The following is a 6,724-nucleotide window of genomic DNA, read 5'->3' on the forward strand; positions in this document are numbered from 1 at the left end:
TTAGCTGGGCATGGTGGCAAGTGCCTGTGGTTCCAGCTACTTGGGAGGCTGACGAAGGAAAATCACTTGAACCTGGGAGGCGGAGGTTGCAGTGAGCTGCGATGGCACCATTGCACTCCAGCCTGGGGTGACAGAACAAGACTCTGTCTCAAAAAAAAAAAAAAAAAAAAAAAAAACAAAAGAAAGAAAACTACCCGATTACTATTACTTCTCTCTCTCTCTCTCTTTCTCTCTGTATTCCAAAGGTTTGCAGTATCCTGAAGCTGGTGTGAATCAACCTCATGCATTTTTTTTTTTTTGAGGTGGAATCTCGCTCTGTTGCCTAGGCTGGAGTGCAATGGCGTAATCTTGGCTCACTGCAACCTCCACCTCCCAGGTTCAAGCGATTCTCCTGCCTCAGCCTCCCAAACAGCTGGGATTACAGGTGCACACTGCCATACCCAGCTAATTTTTTGTATTTTTAGTACAGACCAGGTTTCACCATGTTGGCCAGGCTGGTCTACAAATGTATCTATCCATAAGCAATACAGTATATAGTAATATTTTTATTATTCTATTATTTCTATTAAATGTTTATATTCATAGTATCATACTGTATACATCCTTTTGTAATTTGCTTTCTTTAGAAGCAACAGTATATTTTTGAGATTTATCATGTTGCTTTGTGTAGATTTACTTTTTTTTTTTTTAGATAATGTTTCCCTCTTGTCGCCCAGGCTGGGGTACAATGGTGCAATCTTGGTTCACTGCAACCTCTGCCTCCCGGGTTCAAGTGATTCTCCTGCCTCAGCCTCTCAAGTAGCTGGATTACAGGCATGCGCCACCACACCTGACTAATTTTGTATTTTTAGTAGAGATAGGGTTTCTCCATGTTGGTCAGGCTGGTCTCGAACTCCCAACCTCATGTGATCTACCCGCGTGGGCCTCCCAAAGTGCTGGGATTACAGGCATGAGCTACTGTGCCCGGCTGATTACTTACTTTTTAATTTATTTTATTATACACAATTTGTCTCTTTATCTCACTTTATTTTTTGATTTTTATTTATTTATTTTTTTAGACTGGGATCTCACTCTGTCATCCAGGCTGGAGTGCAGTGGCATGATCTCAGCTCACTGCATCCTCTGCCTCCCAGGTCCAAGCGATTCTCCTGCCTTGGCCTCCTGAGTAGCTGGGACTAGAGGGTGCACCACCACATCTGGTTAATTTTTGTATTTTAGTAGAGATGGTATTTCATCATGTTGGCCAGGCTGGTCTTGAACTGCTGGCTTCGAGCAATCTGCCCGCCTCAGCCTCCCAAACTCACTTTATTTTTTAGGTATTGTTAACAGCACTATAGGCAGCATCCTCGAACGTCTCTCTTTGTATAAATGTAAAAGACATTCATAGACATGGGACTAAAGGAGGTGCCCATAGTCAACTGTACTAGGCATTGACAAATGGCTTGCTAACGGAGTAATACCTGTGTATATTGCCACTAGCAATTTGTACACTTTCTTGATTCCTTTCACTGTTGTCAACACTTACTCTTCTTTAAATTAAAAATTATTGGCCAGGCATGTTGGTTCATGCCTGTAATCTCCTAGCATTTTGGGAGGCTGAGGCAGGTGGATCACCTGAGGTCAGGAGGTTGAGACCAGCCTGGCCAATCATGGTGAAACCCTGTCTCTACTAAAAGTAGAAAAATTAGCTGGGCATGGTGGTGGGTGCTTGTAATACCAGGTACTTGGGAGGCTGAGGCAGGAGAATTGTTTGAATATGGGAGGTGGAGGCTGCAGTGAGCCAAGATCGCACCATTGTGCTCCAACATGGGGGACAGAGCGAGACTCTGTCTCAAAAAATAAAATAAAATAAAATAAAATAAAGTAAAATAAAATAATTTTGTCAATATTGTTGGTTATGAAATGCTATCTCATTATTGTTTAAAGAGGCATTTTCCTTGATAACTAGTGAGGCTGAATTTTGTTTTCCAGATGTGCATGAGCCACTGGTTTTTTCTGTTATGCATTTTCTGTTCATATACTTTGACCGCATGATACATGCCTGGTCATAACCCATCAAACTCTTCTTTCTCTCAGACACTTCACTTTATGGAAATCTTTTTCATGTTTATTCCTCAAACCCAGAATTTTGAGTGTCTCACCTGTTCTAACACAAATTTGAGGAAAATGAAGGCTAATTCAGAATAAAGAACTATGTAAGCAGATGGACGGCATGTTCTCCTCTAAATAGGGGTGCTAGGATAAGAGGCGGTAGGATAAATGCACAGCCTCAAAATCTACCACCCACTAAAGACCTCACAGTACATGATGACATTAGCATGCTGTGCCCGCATTTCTACCTACCACGATGACCTGGAATGAAAGACAAGAGGGGCAATTGTTAAGTCCTGTGCGTAAACTTTGGAAGAGAGCATACCTTGCTTTAAACCATTAAGGAGGCAGGCAATAGATTCCTGTACAGGGTGGCTTAGCCAAAAGCGGCTGGTCTTGTTCTCATTTATATGGTTTATAATGATTCTAAATCATTCTCGGAAAAAAACTGACTCATTTCATCTCCCTTTAATTAGGATTTCTGTTTCTGCAATATTTTAGCGGTATTTATGTCAAATGGTTTCTTTTGAGAACTTCTCCCTTTTTCTGTCTTTTCTCTTTTCTTTTTTTAAAAACTTTTATTTTAGGTTTGGGGGTATATGTGAAAATTGGTTACATAGGTAAACTCAGTCAAGAGGGTTTGTCATACAGATGATTCATCACCCAAGGATTAAGCTCAGTACTCAATAGTTATCTTTTCTGCTCCTCTCCCTCCTCCTACTTTCCACCCTCAAGTAGACCCCAGAGTCTGTTGTTTTCTTCTTTGTGTTCACAAATTCTCATCATTTAGCTCCCACTTATATGTGAGAACATGCAATATTTGGTTTTCTGTTCCTGCGTTAGTTTGCTGACGATAATAGCCTCCAGCTCCATCCATGTTCCTGCAAAAACCGTGATCTTGTTCCTTTTAATTTACTTTTTGCTATTCTGATTAGAGAGTGGCCATGCTCCATGCTCTGTGTGGATATTCTTTGGAAACAAAGCGTTTTTGAAATGGTAGGACTGGGGCTAGTAAAAGAGAACAGAAAGAATTGTGAACAGGGTCTCCTCCAGTACAGATGGTTAAAGAACACAAATAGGGAATTGTGATGAGTGACCTCCATTTAATTTGGCGCCCAAGCTGTTGGCTGCTCCAGCATGGGTTGCCATCCTGACTGATCCCTTTGCTCAGATATGGTGCTATCAGGGATGCAAGGCCTATGTCTGAATATTGCAGCAGAGACTGCTCCCATTGCAGAAAGCAACCCAGATTAAAGTTCATGACTCAGTTTCAATAAATGCTTCCTTTTTTACAAAAAAGGCATTTAACATCACTCTTTTCCCTGGTAATATGGACTTAGCTTTTGGGATCAACTGGAAAATGCATCCATTCAGAGGGAGATTGTAAAAGGCTGCCTGCTAACCACAGGAAGTTGGGCTGATGCAGGGTGCCAGGTTAACTTAAGGTTGATAACGGTTACTTCCTTGTCACTTTTTGCATGCATCCTTACTCTGCAGTGGGGGTTATAAGAAGTAAGACGCATGCAAGGTGAATCTCTAGAAGTCAGCTTCTCCGAGAAGTATTCTCCGACCATGCGTTCTTACTACAGTCCCCACATATGCGCGGATCTCCCCATGTTCACCCCATTGTTGAAATCACTCCCTCATTGTAACTGCTCACTCATCTGTCTCCACCATAAAGCTTAGGCTTCTAGAAAGTCAGGACCAGAGCTGACTGTTTTATTCCCAGACCTAGTACAGTGCCTCATGTGCTTATGGGATGAATTTAGTGCCTAGAGTTGGGTGTGGTGACTAGAGCTGGGGGCCAACTGTCATGAAGCCTCTATCCTTGTTTATGTCGTGCTTTCCCTCCCAGCCCCTCCTTGACCACTCTTTCACCTCCCTCTTTCTACATATATAGAGACAAATAATAATATGCTTGTACAAAGGGTGTACTTGTATTATCCCATTTGTATTGATAGTCCACAACAGCAGATGAGGTTTTTTTGTTTCTTTGTTTGTTTGTTTTGACGGAATCTCCCTCCTTCGCCCAAGCTGGAGTGCAGTGACGCAATCTCGGCTCACTGCAACCTCCACCTCCCGGGTTCAAGTGATTCTCCTGCCTCAGACTCCCGAGTAACTGGGACTACAGGCGCCTGCCACCACGCCCGGTTAATTTTTGTATTTTTAGTAGAGATGGGGTTTCACCATATTGGCCAGGCTGATCTCTAACTTCCAACCTCAGGTGATCTGCCTGTCTCGGCCTCCCAAAGTGCTGGGATTACAGGTGTGAGCCACTGTGCCCGGCCTGATAAGGTTTAAAGATTAAATACCATGTTGTTAAATTTACAAATCTCTCAAACAGGAAAATCAGGAACAATGACAACATTTGGAGGTTCCCAGAAGGTAACAACTATGGAGATTTCTGCAGGCGTCTGAGAGAAGCACATGCACAGATAGTTTGCCTTTCATTGGTCCATTCTTGCCCAGAAGGCAATATGAACTGAAACAAAGAAGCCTCATATGAGAAGGACATGGAGTCACAGCAGCTTTCGGTGTGGCCCCGGGTCCTTGATCTGGTCTCTCTCTGGCTCATTTTGTATTGCTCATCTTGTCACCTCACAATCCAGGGCTTGTGACATTTTTCTTCTCTGGAGTGGAAATGACAGAGCTGCAGAACACTCGTTTCTGATTGATCCCTATGTGTCAAGAAAGAGGGCTGATTGAAACTGGGCTCACAAAAAAAAAAAAAAGAAAAAAGAAAAAAAGAAACTGGGCTCACGTGTGTCTTCCCATCAGCTAAACAAGTTTTCAGAAGTACAGAAAGAATTTGTTGGGGAAGGGGACCCAGGACAATGACAATGTTTTCGATGGTAATGTCTGCAGAAGTAAGGCAGGTTTCTTCTGTGCCTGAAGAGATGGCACCACTTGAGGAGATGGCATACTCATGGCGGAATCTTCATTAAGACGTCACAAAGTAAGCTGTAGGAAATCAACTCTAGAAAACAGCTCTAATGCAAGAAAATACATATCCAGTTTTATAGAGCAAGAGCTGTGATCATGGTGACATTTAACAACTATATTAGTTGGCCAAGAGGGTAAAAATATACTTGACCTCTTAGAGCACCATAAATAGCCTGGATACTCTCAGCTCATGGGCCAACTGTGTCATGGTCTTTTCTCTCTTCCAGCCCCTCCTCTTTCTCCCTTCCTTCTTGTCTCTCTCCTCCCCTCTCTTCCCTCCCCTTTCTCCTTTCTGACCCTGTCTTCTCTTCTCTCTCTTCTCGAACCTTCCCTTCCTCCTCTTCTTTAGGTGCTCAGCACCTCTTTGATTTCAATAAACGTTTATGGAGCTCCTTCTTGTGCCAACGACTGTACACAGAGCTGGGATGTCAAGATGAATCAGTTATATTTCCTTCCCAGTGCCAAGTGATGACTTGATGGGTTTTGACCAGCCCCTCCCTGGACTCCCAATTTCTACCTCCTGGAACATGCTTTACTTACCAGCCTTGGTGTTATTCTGCAATATGAGCAACTGGGATTTTTTTCAATCTTGTAGAAATTATTCTCAGCAATGCTATTTTTTTTTTTAAATGAAGTTACAGCATACAATCTAAGGATAAATAATGTACTTACTCTGCAACTATTGTTTCAAGTTAAATCCCCTGATTACTCCTCCAAAAGTTCTTTTCTTAATAGAATCTCTAACCCTTTCCTCTTCCTGTTAGAACTTCTGGAGCTACCATTGTTCCTGCTCTTGGGCTGCTCATAACCTAGGGGAGTCACAGTGAGATTACTTGCTTTAAAATTCTTTAATCACTCTGCGAGTCGTTAGGAAAAGCTGACACATCTGATTTGGAAACTCCCACTTCAGTGGAGTGTTGTGCCTCAGCACACAGGGACGGGTGGAGCAAAGGAACAAGAAGCCAAAAACTCTCATGGCACTTACTATGATTGTGTAAAAGAGAGACTCATCAATTAACACAGGTACTGGCAAGCGCGCCTCATAATGCCTCCATTTCTAGACAGATCAAAAACAGTGTGCCCTGTCAATAAATACTGAGTTTCTGTAGCAGCCTGATTGAGATCAGCTAACCTTTAGGCCAAAAGCGTGATTCTTCCTTGCTGAAGCTTTTGGCAAAGCATGTTTAGCTTCATGCCAGGAATTAGATTAACTCTTGCAAAACTGGTTCACCAGGAACAATGACTCAGTGTTTTTTTTTTAGTATCCGGCATATTGTGTGGAGTAGCTATAAATATATTTACGAGCTGGAGTTTCAAGGGAGGGGAGTATTAGCTTGCTGAAAAACAAGCCAACTGAGTTATGGGTCTTCACGTAGCCAGCATACAGTGTTTTGGGCTTTGCCTGTTTTAATGTTTTAAAATTAATTAATTTGTTCTTTATTAATATTTATTTATTTATTTATTTTCAGATGGAGTCTTACTCTATCACCCAGGCTGGAGTGCAGTGCCACGATTTCGGCTCTCTGCAACCTCCGCCTTCCAGGTTCAAGTGATTCTCCTGCCTCAGCCTCCTGAGTAGCTGAGATTTCAGGTATGCCTCATCACGCCCAGCTAAATTTTGAATTTTTAGTAGAGACGGGGTTTCGCCATGTTGCCCAGGCTGGACTTGAACTCCTGACCTCAAGTGATC

Source organism: Theropithecus gelada, chromosome 15, assembly GCF_003255815.1.
Source record: "Theropithecus gelada isolate Dixy chromosome 15, Tgel_1.0, whole genome shotgun sequence".
Lineage (NCBI taxonomy): Eukaryota > Metazoa > Chordata > Mammalia > Primates > Cercopithecidae > Theropithecus > Theropithecus gelada.